This window comes from Cavia porcellus, unplaced genomic scaffold (genome assembly GCF_034190915.1).
Source record: "Cavia porcellus strain 051 isolate PalLab524CR breed Dunkin Hartley unplaced genomic scaffold, mCavPor4.1 scaffold_16, whole genome shotgun sequence".
NCBI classification, from domain to species: Eukaryota; Metazoa; Chordata; class Mammalia; order Rodentia; family Caviidae; genus Cavia; species Cavia porcellus.
In genome coordinates, this window is record NW_026947499.1 from 39,393,799 (window position 1) to 39,408,547 (window position 14,749).

Here is a 14,749-nt window from a genome sequence, read left to right on the forward strand (position 1 = left end):
GTCATGCTGGCTTCCTGGCATGTACCCGATTGTGCTTGTTGTCGGAGGAACTTGGGGCCTCTGTGTCGCTGAGCATGGCTGTGGTGCTTTTCAGGATAGCCCTGATCTTTGCTCAGCTCCAGAGTAGAACCCTCATCCCATCAGCACAGCTCCTTCACCCCACTGGCATGGACTTTCTGGCTTCTACCACTGACTTTTGGGTCTTCCCAGCATAGATCCGTAAAAGAGACTGGTGTGAGTCCTTCTTGTGGGCTCTGGACCTCCAGTTGGACTTGTGGGAGGCATTGTCATGAGCTCTGAGTTTTCATCTGACTCATGTGGGACATTGCTGTGGGATTTAGGCCCTTGAGTAAATATTTTATGTCTTTGGTGTTGCGGATAGATTTTCTGCATTTTCTTGTGTTAACTCCCGGTGACCGTCATAAAACAATATTATAAACTCCATGTCCCGATTCTAATTGTTCTCTGCACAACCCCTGACTACAACAGGCAGTCTGGTGGTGGAGAGAGGCCTGGGCTTCTAACCCTCCCATGAAACTTCCAGATGAGGCTGGGTGCTGTGCACATCCATGTCCCAGTACTCAGGATGCTGAGGCAGGAGGATCAAGGGTTTGAGGGTAGCCTGTGCTATACAAGTTCAATGCTGACCTGTACTATATAGCAAGGCCCTGTTACAAAACCAAACCAAACCAAACCAAACCAAGAAACTCTAACAAACAAAAGAAACCAAATAACAAAAATATCCCAGATAAATTTCGCCCACCAGACTGCAGCAGGAGAGACCCTAGTGAGATCAGCAAAATAACATGTCAGGGGAACCCACATTGCATAACCTGAGCAATAATTGGGTGGCTGTTCCAAAGACTGCCTGGAGGAGCGGACTCGTGCGGCAGCATTTTAAGCAAAGCAATGTCTGATTTTAGCTACCACGAATCAGGGGGCCAACTGTGGTGATGCTGGAGAACCATCACATCAGCCAAATCACACACTGCCCTGAAGAGGCACCAAGGAGAGCTGGTGCTGGGGTCTTTGCACCTCTGGGCCCCGTCTGCTCCCAGCTGTTTATGTCCTTCATGGGGAGGACTCAGCTGAGGCTGCCAGGCAGCTTCCAGGTACCCACTGAGCACTGCCAAGGTGCTTTAGTCTGACTCACAGCTCCTTCCTGCCCCTGTACCCTCCTCTCTCACTGGAGAATGGGATTACTTACAGAAGATGAAAATTAAAACTTGCTCAGGAAGCACTGCCCAATCCTTGTTTTGTTTTGAAATGGGATCTTCCTATCCAGGCCAGGCCTACCAGATCCTTCAGGTATCTCCAGCCTGTATCATACCTGTGTTCCCAGATCCTGGGCTATCTGAAGACGACTGGAAAGGTGACTTGCTGCCCGTGGGGTCAGGACCAGAGGCACAGCGCCAGACTGTTCCTCTGGCCTCTTGGGGCTGCCACCCTTTGCAGGCACAGAGAGAGAGAGAGAAAGATGCCCCGAGGTGCTCTGAGGTGGACAGGAACCTGCAGACCTGGGTCCCCAGGGGAGCAGCTAGCTATCTTGATGCTGACACCAGTCACTGGCAGAACCCTGACCCTGGCCCCTCCCCGTGGTCCTCGCACCCTCTAGTGGCCAGGAGGGGGAAAGAGCTCACTGGAGAGCTGATCCCAGCTGGCTCCTTAGACATCTGTGTGGTCCTTGTCCTCACCAGGAGAATGAGGCTTCCTCAAACACCTCACCCCAAAAACACAGTGGTGCCAAACAAACACGCCATCTAAACTGAGCGCAAAGGTGCACATCTGTAGTCCCAGTGCTCAGGAGGCTGAGGCAGGAAGATTGCTCAAGCCCAGAAGTTTGAAGCCAGCTTAAACACAGCAAGACTGTCTCAAAACCAAACCAAACTAAAACAAAACAAAACAAGAAAAAGCAACATAGGGCTCCAGGATCTTGTCAAACAGAAGTCTTCTAGTCACATTAATTATAAAAGGAATCCTTTTCCATTTTTTTCTTAAAATGAGAGTTGAAAATAGATTCTCACAAGTTAATAAAATAACATTCACTTGTTAGGAAAACTTTCTTCAGATACAGCTTATGAGACTTTGTTCTTTGATCACCTGCATCTCTGTAAGTCTTAGAGAGTCAGAGAATGGATGTCCCGGAGCCTCCCTAACCTTGCTTTCGAATGTGTGGTTGGGAGGACGAAGGTCTATAGTGCTCATCAGGAGCTCCAGAGTCTCTCAGGCTCCAGACCCAAAGGCCGAGAATTGCTGGAAGTCTTGTTTCCTTGCCATCCCACCACTCTCATGCTGAGCTCTTTACTATTTCTGCTCCCTTCCAAAAGTAACCTGGCCTGGGCCACCTAAGTGACACCATACGCCTGACTTTGGGAGGCTGAGGCAAGAGGACTGCCAAGTTGGAACTCAGCTTAAGGCAACGCAATGAGATCCTATCTTAAAAAGCAGGGGGTGGAGGGCTGGGGATATCGCTCTGTGCTAGGGCTCTGGGCTCAATTCCCAGTATTGGAGGAACAAGAAGAGGCACACACTTTTTCCTGCTGTTTTAGCTGGGGTGGGGGAGGTATGCCTGCCGTGGCATCAACCCCTATGTCTCCATGGCTTCTCACTATTGACTTTTTCCTGCTCTTTGGGGTGTGGGCAGCTTCTGCAGGACCATTCAGGAACCCCTGTTCTCTGTCTGGGCTCACAGCTCTTGCAGGTCCCTTCATCCTCCTGGCACACAGGGAGCGAGTGCGGAGGGTCAAATGTTGGAGACTCTGGGGTCCAATAGCTGCCCCTCACTGTCCACTGGCCAGAACCTGTCTGGGTTCACACAAGGCAGCTGGGAAATGCTGCCTCCTGCTGCTGCAGAAGAAGAAGCCAGTGCAGGGAGCGGCCGGTTGTGTCTGACTCAGGAGTCACCTCCTTTGCCAGCCTTCTCAGACCCTCACTTTTACCACCACCTCAGTGCAGAGTCTGTCTCACTAATGCTCCTCCCACTTTGTTTTTCTTTCGAGGATAATGATGGTGACGGTGCTGGGGATTGAACAGGGGCCAGGGTACCCTAGGTGAGTGCACTGCTACTGAGCTCCAACCATAGCCCCTTTTATTTCTTAAAATATTTCTTAATATTTCTCACTAAATTGCCAAACTGGCTGGATACAGTGGTGCACATCCCTCTAAACCCTCATTCACTTTCACAGTGGGACCAGGAATTGAACTTTCTATTTTTGGAACCAGGAATCTAACTGAGGGCTTTGTACTTCCCAGGTGGGTGCTGTGTCGCTGAGCTGCATTCCCCAGCTCCTCATGAGCTTTTAGATCAGGCTTTTAGGAGGCGGCTGAATCTAGAGTTTGCCGTTGATTCATGGTCCAATGTTGGAGTTAAAGGTGTGAGTGCTAAACCCACCCTAGGGATGGTAGCCTGCGTACAACATGAGGGACAGAAAGATGTTTGTCTTTCTCTCTCGTTTGTTGCTTTTGCCGCCTTCTGCTGTCACCAAATACTCTTGCCTCTCTGTCATGTGCCATCCTACCTTGGAGCTAACAGATTATGGACTGAAACCTCTACAAACTGTGAGCTAAACTTTTTCTTCTTTAACTTTGAATGTTGGGGTTTTGTTTTTGTCTTTTTTTGAGACAAGGTTTTGTTATGAAATTCAGGATGGACTTCCGGGAGAACATGGCGGACAGATAACAGCAACTACCGGAGGCTCTCTGAAAAACTAGGCTCAGAAGTCAGATATGGTGCGGACTAAAGAGACATAAGCAAGTGGAGTTATGCTCTGCTGACTCAGGAACGAACTCGGCTGAGAGAAACCAACTTGGAATGCAGTCCTGGTGCTAAAACAGGAACAGAAAAGTCTCGCTGCTGAGGCTGGACCCTGCACCATTGGAAGCCGCGATTTGGGTTTCCCGCCGCGCAGTGGCTGGCTGCCTCTACATCGGCTCGGCAAGGAGAGAGACGCACGGAAACTCTGAGAACGGGAGTCTGCGAACAGAGTCGAAACAGGACGGGCAGGGAGGCATGTTCTGACTTGTGGCGAGGTGAGTGAGAGAAACTGACACTCCACCACAGTTTGACTCCAGCAGAGGACTTTCTGGGCCCGAGCAGTCCTGCGGGAGCAGGGCGCGGTGGCGACTCCAGCCACACATCCCCCTCTCGGGCGGGATTGGTGAACAGTGCCTGGCCTGCGTGACGCTGCCGGCGGACCCCGTAGGCTGGCCCAAACCAGATCCCAGAGCCTGACGGAGGCCGGGAGGGGCGGGCCCCGTGTAGGCTGCCTGGTGCGCAGCGGTGAGTGGGAACACCTAACCGGCGCAATTTGATCAGGCTGTGGCTGACAGGGAGAGAAGCTGGGCCTCTCATATAAGCTTGCATATATAAGGAACAGAGAATATGGGAAGAGGCAGCAACAAGAAAGGCTCCTCGGCCCCCAACTCTGAGAAACAGGCAATAGCGGACACCGCACCAATACACATAAAGCACCATATAGAGAGCCTCATAGACCAATTCAGGAATGAAGTTATCAACGACCTGAAGCTAGAAGTATGCAAAATAGTTAGAGAAATGCTAAGCCCCACCCAAGAAAAAACAGATGGTGGAATGGAAGAACAGAAAAAGAGGGGAGAATTGTTTGATGGAGAAAACAGGGAAAGCATAGAATACGTGAAGCAGGTTCAAAGGGACTACCAAGAAACTAAGAAGTCTATCGAAGACTGGCATAACAGCTTGAAAGAAACTAAGGACAGACTATCTGAACTGGAGGGCAGAATTGTAATATGGGAGAATGAAATGAAAAACTTCTTAAAAATAACAAAGAAACAAACAGCAATAATACAAAGACAAGAAGATGATAAGAGGATCCATAACTTAAGGATTAAGAACATAAAAGAAGAAGTAGGGACACAAACAAGTGAACTACAAAAGCTACTCACAGAAATAACCCAGGAGAATTTTCCTAATTTAGCAAAAGGTAAAGATACTCAGATGTATGAGGCATACAGGACCCCAGCTACCTACAACCCAAACAAAGCTACACCCAGGCATATAATAATAAAAATTCCAGAAATTCAATACAAGAACAGAATATTAAAAGCTGTCAGAGACAAGAAACAGACCACTTACAAGGGAGCACCCATCAGAATTACAGCAGATTTCTCTGCACAAACCATCAAATCACGAAGAGCGTGGGGGGAAATAATTCAAGCATTGAAAGATAATAATCTCCAGCCAAGATTGAGATATCCTGCACAACTGTCCCTGGAAATTGATGGAAAAACAAGGTGCTTCCAGGATAAAGAGGAACTGGGGGAATTTGCAACCACCAACTCAACTCTACAGAGAGTATTGCAGGATATTCTAAAAAAAGAAAAATACAAAGAATCCAGAAATAGTGGAGGCCACAACTAATGGAGCAGAGAACAAAGTGAAGAAGACAAACTGACAGCTACTGACAGAATAAGAGCTCAACAGAAATGAGGCAGAGAAGATTGGATGATAGGAACAGCTATTTTGGAGAAAATGACATGTTAATAGGTAATACTGATTTAGTATCATCGTGTTTTGAAGTCTCATCTAGCTTTTGTCCTTCTGTCTCCAATGGTCTAAATAGGTTGTATCTTACTGGATCTTATTATGTACGATAGTATAAGCAAAAACCTTTTAAAGACAAGGAGATTATACAGAAACCATTATTCATTTTCTGTTAGTCGATTCTAAATACTCTGTAATGCTGTCATTCTCTTAAATGGTTTTACATTGTTGTGATATACTTAATGCTACAGTATACGAAGTTGTACTCAAGGATTTCAAGGAAAGAGACAATATGGTAACTACTTTTAGGTCAGGATTATCTGGTGGTGAAACACTACTCTGCTTAAATGGTTATGTTTTGATCTGTGCTGTTTTGTTGTTATGCCCTCTTTTATCTCAATCTCCACTCCATTATTTACTTTTTTAATACTTTTTTAAAAATTTTTATCCTTTTAATTAAAGGAAAAAAAATAACAGGATATATTATAGTAACCCACTTTGACTTTCCATTACCTCGATTTAAAGCCCTGTATTACTCTCACCATCTGGTTTTTAACTGATGTTCCCCTATTCTGTTTTGCTGGATAGTATCAGGTTCGAAAATTTAGGCATCAGCTGTGAAGATAATGAGATTCATTATAACGCCCATTCTCGTTGACTTTTATCTACTTTTGAAGACCTACAATGTCTCCAATGGTTTGGTTTTGTCGGTTTTATTCTTTACTGTTTTGTTCAATTGTATTATAACTAATGGTATAGGCAATTCTATTAGAGATAGCAGGAGGCATTATGGTAACCATTGTTGATCACCTTGTATTATGTTTTCACATTATCTATTATGTCCACCCTTTTGACTTGACCGATTCTGTTCTGTTATGTCACATTTGGTTTTACTCTCTTCCAAAAAAGTAATGAGAACCGTGAGAGCAATGAAACCCAAAATGTGTAATAGTCATTGTACAAAAGAGAGGAAAAGAAAGTGCTCTAAACTATATAACTGCATGTATATTTAAGTGTATAAGATAGAATATGATATCACAGAGTTTTATTGGATCATTGTACAGAACTGTTTGCAGTATCATTGATGGAATGTCCACTCTACAAGCTTTAATTTTGTGACTTGAACAATTATTTCTAAGATGACAATATGTAATCCATTAACTAGTAATTTCCTACTGTTCATTTTTTTTCCTGCAAATCTGTATAGCTTGTACCCTTTCTCTGCTTTTTTTTTTCTTTTCTCCTTAAATAAAATTTAAAAAAAAAATTAAAAATAAAAATTAATGAATGGCTGGGGATGTAGCTAAATTCAGATGCTCTGGGCTCAATTTCTAGTTCCCAAGTACTGCTTAAAATAAAAAGAAGAACAAGAATAAAAAAAGAAAAAATGTGAGGACCAGAATTTTAAATTATTATTGTTATTGTTGGAAATATAAAAATCTTAATACTAAAAAAAAAAAAAAAAAAAAAAAAAAAAAAAGAAATTCAGGATGGCCTTGAACTCACTTGAAGAAAGCAGGAACAGCCACTGAGAGCTGATGGCCTTGCCCTGTGGCTTGGCTGGCCTCAAACTCAAAGCAGTCCTCCTCCCTCAGCCTCCCTCGTGCTGGGACTATAGGCATGTGCCACTATACCTGGCAAGCATCAGGTATTCTGTCTTGGCAATGTGAAAGGTAACTAAGACATGAGGGTATAGGCTTTTTGCTGTCAGCTAAAAGGAACTGAGATCTGAAAAAGAGGCAAACATTATCTGTGTATCCTGAAAATTATAAAAAAATTTCCAGGTCTGTAGGCTGTGTCCTGAGTCTCAGGTCCAAGGAAGCACAGTCATCCTCATCTGAGGCAGGTGACAGGGGCTGTAGGTTCTGGCAGTGGTACACACACAGCCCTCAGCTAGGAAAGGAAATTGAAGACTGACAGTGTTGCTGGACCTCAGCTTGTGTGTGTGTACAGGATAAAGCTAGGCAGAAAGATATGGCCATTCTGGCCTGGGCGTAGGCTCTGAGGACCCACACATGACATTCTCTTAGCTTTTCAAATCTAAAAAAAAGCCACAGGGCAAGGCCATCAGCTCCCAGTGGCTGTTCCTGCTTTCTTCAATGATGAACTGTTCTGCTTGATTCTTAGTGTTCCCATCTGTAAAATGGGATTGGAAAAATACTAGAAATAGATTCATGTTTGTGGTGGTGTTTCCAGAATGTGATCCATGTTGTAGCTTGGCATTACAGATGCCATCTTGAGTCCTGCATTTAACTAGTGCCCTGTATTTGACCCAGGAAAATGGAAAATTACTCAGGGTATAAATCCCATGAGAAAAGCAGAATGAGCTGTATCCACAGGAGAAAAATTAACCTGCTCAACAAAAGAAACAAGATGCAGGTGTCAACCAAAAATTAATGTAAGATTCTAGCTAAATTGTTTCCAACAGGATGTCTTTTTGTGATTCTGTCTTTTAAAATCTCTGTAACTTTCCAGTTCTGTGCCACTTGTTTGGACTCTGACACGGGTGTGTGTGTGTGGGGGGGATGGAGGGTGTCCTGCATATGAGTGGTCCTGAGCTCAGTTAACTACATTTCAAATTTATCAGTTTGGCTGCTTGGATTCCTATATTGTTGTGCATGAACCCACCTCAACCCACAGCCCAGAAGCTTACCTAGAACTTCTTAAAGATATGCCCTTTCTCTTCCTTCCTTCCTTCTTCTCTCACTCCTGCTCTTTTTCTTTCATTCTTTTTTTGGTAGTGGTAGCGCTACCAGGAATCAAGGCTTTCTCAGCCTCCCCACTCCTATTTTAAACTTTTGAGACAAAGTCTCACTAAATTGTTAAGTTGCCACAGACTGGGCTCGAACTTTAGATCCTCTTGTCTCAGCCTCCTGGGGTTCTGGGATCACAGACGTGTACTACCATACCCAACAATACTTGTCATTTTTATATTAGACTTCCTTTCGGTGCTGAGGGTCAACCCCAGGACCTTGGCAGTGCTTTGACAAGCATCTATTGCTGAGCTATACTGCAGCCCGTTTTTGTGCACTTAAAATTCTCACATAAACATCTTTATTCACTAAAATATAAACAGCAACGAAGAAATCTCCAAAGTTTCAGGGACAGATACAATTTTATAATTCTCAGGTCTCATTCGCCTAGCCTCTAACTTTACCTCTCAGCACAAATCTCTTCCTTCTGGCCGGTGGGGATGGGAAGAAAGGAGGGCTGATCCTCCTCCTCCTGACCCTGGCAAGGACATCTTTGGCCGTCACAGTGGGGAAGGAGAGAGGGGTCCCCGGTACTGTTTGGCGGAGACCAGGACGCTCCATGAACGATCAGGACCAGGTGGCAACTGTGGCCAGCCCTGTTGTAGTCACACCAGTAGTCCTGGGTACAAATCCCAGTCATCTTGGGGCTGGCCTGAGTAGGGATCAGAGGACACAGATCATAGGCTTCTCCTAGGCGGACGTGAGCAACCCACTCGCTCGGGTTTTTGCAGTGTGGAAGGTGATCTGCCCGGGACACAGCCTGGATGGGACAGGGCGGCCGCTACGCTACTTCGCAAACCCGAGCTCCTTGAGGGGGCAGGGGGTTGGGGTAGGGTGGGGAATGCTAAATCGAGGAGGGCCCGCCGTTGGCAGGGGACACTCTGGGCAAGGTCAGCTGTTAGGAATTAAAGAACTCAGAACGTCCGTTCACGGCGATTCGTGGCCTTCAGTGAAACACAGCAACCTCGGGGTCCTCAGCTCTCCGACCTGTCTGTCAATCAGTTAGCTCCGCCCCTATCTGTCGCCGACCAATCAGAACTCCGATTGGTCAAGATGCACTTTTCTTCCAGCGCCAGTAGGGGAGAAGGCCAACTTCCATCGGACAACTCTGAGGCTGGAGTGTGGCTTTCCCAGCCAAGGAAAGGGTTCTACACCCCCACCCCCATCACATAAGCACTTCGGTACTGAAAGTTGAACCCAGGGCCTTCGCACTGAACTACATCCCCAGCCCTTTTTTTTATATTTTATTTTGCGACAAGAACTCGCTAAACTGCTGAATTGCCCAGACCGGGTTAGAATTTGCGATCTCCCTGCCTCAGCCTGCCAGACTGCTGTGATTACAAGCCTGCAGCACCAGGACCGGGTGGAAGAGGGCTGTTTGAGAGTAACACGAGCGCACAGGAGACTGAAGAGAGGGAAAGAGGAGGATGGAGGTGGGCGGCAGGAGACGGACGGTGAGGCTGAGGCCGGAGACCAGAGACAGGAGGAAAGGCACCGAGCACACAAGGGGTGGGGTTATCCAATATAGGAATGTTCAGGCCCTTTTCGGATGGGTTTCGCTCAGGGTCCTCAGAAGACCCCTAGAAGAATAAGGAAGAGCCGCTGAGGATTTATGGGGCCCTTAAAATTGAGCGCGAAGTTGCCTGCGCTGACCTGCCAGGCCTCCCCTCACCACTGCCTTCCTTCCACATCTCTGGTCCCCTGGGGTAGATGAGAGCCCCACACGCGGTGACACCGGGGCGAGAGGCCCGCGGGGGCTGGGGAGGGCCTGGGGGCCCTCCTGGGCAGTAAGCGGAAAGGTGGGACTAGAGCTCCTGGAGCCGCACGAGTTCCAGGGGTGGGGGTTAATCCTGGCACCTGGCCTGTCCTCCCCCTCCAGGGCACGTGCCTGCTGTAGTGAGGAGTACGGCACAGGGGAGGAAGGAGAACTCCATCCACCTGCCTGCGTGGCCGCTGCGGTGTGGCAGTAGTGGGTGGGGGCTGGGTGGCTTCTCTAGGCAGGACTCCTGATTCCTGTTTCACATCCGGTGAGTGGGAGTCCTAGTAAGAAAAAAGAAAAGAGAATAGAAGGGAGAAAAGGGAAAACAGTGGAGGTAGACACTCGCACAGACTCCTTGTGGAATGCTGGCTCCTGGCACTCCCTCCCCGTGCTGGGTACCCAGACCAGGTCTACTGAACTGGGGGGTGAAGAGAAGCCCCTCATGGAAGCGGTCCCAGAATGCCAGGTTGCATTCCAGAGAGAGTGGCTGGAAGCCATCAAGTCCAAGGCAGTGGTCAGAATGGTCAGACTGGCTAGCTGGGGCTTCTGCTCGGGGTTCTCTGAGGCTAAGGCCAGGTGAGACAGGCTGCATTCTTATCCAAACCCTGATTATTAATCTTATTTATTTATTTTAAGACACATTCTCACTAGGTAGCCCAGGCTGATCTTGCAACTTGCCGCCATCCTCTCACCTCAAGCTTTAAAGTGATGGGATTTCAGGGATGCATCACTGCACTGGTTTATCCAAATTCTTAACTGAGGAAAAGTCCATTTCTAGCTGTGCTCAGGTTGTTGGCAGAATTCAATTACTTGCCACTGGTTCCATGGTGCTTGATTCCTGAAGGCCAGTAGAGAAGCTCCTTTCACCTGATTAATTCAGGCCCTCTGGGATTATGTACCTTTGATGAACTCCAAATAAACTAATTTCTGATTTAACTGGGTTAGTAATATCATTTCTCTTGGCTAGAAGCATATCTCAAGTTCTGTCCACACTCTGGTTTGCTCTTTCTGTATTAGATAGAATGAGACCACCTGATAGGACTTTTTTTTTTGTACTGGGAATGGAACGCATGACCTCACACTTGCTACGCAGGCACTGTGCCACTGAGCTATATCCTTGGCCCATGGTAGGAATTATTGAGAATTAGTGAGGCTTTGTCCACTGGGACTGAGGTGATGATCTTGGCTGCAAATCTGGGGCTCTGCCCAGCAACCTTCAAATCTGCTCTTCCTGCTCAGGATGCTTCAAATAGCAATTGGAGCCAGCTCTTTCTTTCAACCACGTGTGTCCACGGGACCAGCAGGTCTGTGGAATGGATGAGCTACTATCCTGCAGTGCCTGCACGTTTCTGCCCCACCTTCAAGCCTGGAGGTGTCCTGGACAGGAGACTGCAGTGGGAAGACAACCAGCACTGGAGCCTTGGTGCCCGATTTTGGCCACAGCTTGGGGACCCCAAATGGCACCAGAACACAGCATGACACAGGACAGGACTTGTAAGAGGAATGGTGGGATATTCCCCACTGTGTGTCCTGACCAGTGGGGGGGCAGAGCAGGACATCTAAGTAGTGCTTATCAAGTATCTCCTGTAATTCAGACATCACACCAAGCACTTTCTGTGGATCATCTCATGTAACCCTCCAGAGCAGCTGCCTTTATTGGCCTTGTTTTTTTTTTTTTTTTTTTTTTTGATTTAAGGAGAAAAAGGAAAAAAAAAACAGAAAGAGGGTACAAGTAATACAAAATTTAAAAAATAAACAGTAAGAAATCACTGGTTAATAGATTACATATTCTCATCTTAGAAATAGTTGTTCAAGTTACAAAATTGAATCATATAAAGTGGACTTTCAAACAGTGAGAGTGCAAACCGTTTTGTTCAGTGATCCAAAAAACACTCAGTAATATGGTTATCAATCTTATACACTTAAACATATATGCAGTTATAACCTTTAGAGCACTTTCTTTTCTTTTCTTTTGTACAATGACAATTACACATTTTGGGTTTTATTACTCCCACAGTTCTTATTACTTTTTTTGAAGAGAGTAAAACCAAATGCAACATATCAGAACAGAGTCAGTCAAATCAAAAGGATGGACATAATAGATCATGTAAAAACAAAATATAAGATCAACAATGGTTACCATATTGCCTCTTGCTATTTTAAGAAGAATTGGCAGTTATAATAAAATTGAACTAAACAGTAAAGAATAAAACCAAAGCATTGGAGACATTACAGGATTTTAAAAGAAAATAATAGTCAACCGGAATGGGCGTCATACCAGTTCTTATTGTCTTCACAGTTGTTGCCTATACTTTCGAACTTGGTACTATCAAGCAAAGCAGAATAGAGGAAAATCAGTCAAAACAAGATGGTGAGGACAATACAGGATTTCAAATCAAGTTAATAGGAAATCAAAGTAGGTTACTATAATGTATCCTGCTATTTTTTATTTATTTTTCCCTTAATTAAAAAAATAAAAAGAAAAAAGTAAATAATTTTAAAAAAAAGGGGATTGAGATAAAAGAGGGCATAACAACAGAACAGCGCAGGTCAAATCGTAACCATTTAAGCAAAATAGTGTTTCACCACAAGATATCCTGACATAAAAATAGTTACCATAGTGTTTCTTTCCTTGAAATCTTTGAGTATAACTTTGTATACTGTAGCACCAAACATATCAAGACACTATAAAACCATTCAAGAGAATGACATTATTACAGGGAATTTAGAACCAATTAACAGAAAATGAACAATGGTTTCTATATAAACTCCTTGTCTATAAAAGTTTTTGCTTATATTATCCTATATAATAAAATCCAGTAAGATACAACCTTTTAAGACCAATGGAGACAGAAGAATACAAGTTTGATGGGACTTCAAAACAGGATGATACTAAATCAGCACTAGCTAGTATGATGTCTTGTTTTCTCCAAAATAGCTGTTCTTACCTTCCGATCTTCTCTGCCTCATTTCTGTTGAGCTCTTTTTCTGTCGTTCGTTGTCAGATTGTCTTCTTCATTTTGTTTTCTGCTCCATTCATTGTGGCCTCTCTGCCACTATTTCTGGAATCTTGGTATTTTCCTTTTTTAGACTATCCTGCAGTATTCTCTGTAGAGTTGAATTGGTGGTTGCAAATTCCCCTAGTTCTTCTTTATCCTGAAACCATCTTGTTTTTCCATCAATTTCTAGGGACAGTTGTGCAGGATATATTAATCTTGACTGGAGGTTATTATCTTTCAAAGCTTGAATTATTTCCCCCCACGCTCTTCGTGATTTGATGGTTTGTGCCAAGAAGTCTGCTGTAATTCTGATGGGTGTTCCCTTGTAAGTGATCTGTTTCTTGTCTCTGACTGCTTTTAATATTCTGTTATCATATTGGATTTCTGGAATTTTGATTATTATATTCTTGGGTGTAGCTCTGTTTGGGTTGTAGGTGGCTGGAGTCCTGAATGCCTCATATATCTGAGTATCTTTACCTTTTGCTAAATTAGGGAAATTCTCTTGGATTATTTCTGTGAATAGCTTTTATAGTCCATTTGTTTGTGTCCCCACTTCTTCTCTTATGTTCTTATTCTTAAGTTATAGATCATCTTATCATCTTCTAGCTTTTGTATTGTTGCTGTTTGTTTTCTTGTTATTTTTAAGAAGTTTTTCAGAGAACATGGCGGACAGATAACAGCAACTACCGGCGGCTCTCTGAAAGACTCGGCTCAGAAGCCAGGAATGGTGCGGACTAAGGAGACATAAGCAGGTGGAGATATGCTCTGCTGACTCAGGAACGAACTGGGCTGAGAGAAGCCAACTTGGAATGCAGTCCTGGTGCTAAAACAGGAACAGAAAAGACTCGGTGTGGAGGCTGGAACCGCGCCATTGTAAGCCGCGATTTGGGTTTCCCGCCGCGCAGCGGCTGGCTGCCTCTACAGTGGCTCGGCAAGGAGAGAGACGCGCAGAAGCTCTGGGAATGGGAGTCTGCGAACGGCAGGGAGGCGTGCACTGACTTGTGGTGAGGTGAGTGAGAGAAACTGACACTCTACCACAGTTTGACTCCAGCAGAGGACTTTCTGGGCCCGAGCAGTCCTGCGGGAGCAGGGCGCAGTGGCGACTCCAGCCACACATCCCCCTCTCGGGCGGGATTGGTGAAAAGTGCCTGGCCTGCGTGACGCTGCCGGCAGACCTGGTAGACTGTCCCAACCCAGATCCCAGAGCCTGACGGTGGCCGGGAGGGGAGACACGTAGGCTGCCTGGTCCGTAACTCCCTGGTGCGCAGCGGTGAGCGGGAACACCTAACTGGCGCAATTCGATCAGGCTGTGGCTGACTGGGAGAGAAGCTGGGCCTCTTATATAAGCTTGCATATATAAGGAACAGAGAAGAAGAGGCAGCATGGGAAGAGGCAGCAACAAGAAAGGCCCCTCGGCCCCCAATTCTGAGAAACAGGCAATAGCAGACACCGCACCAATACACATAAGGCACCATATAGAGAGCCTCATAGACCAATTCAGGAATGAAGTTATCAACGACCTGAAGCTAGAAGTATGCAGAATAGTTAGAGAAATGCTAAGTACCACCCAAGAAAAAACAGGCGGTGGAATGGAAGAACAGAAAAAGAGGGGAGAATTGTTTGATGGAGAAAACAGAGAAAGCATAGAATACGTGAAGCAGGTTCAAAGGGACTACCAAGATACTAAGAAGTCTATCGAAGACTGGCATAACAGCTTGAA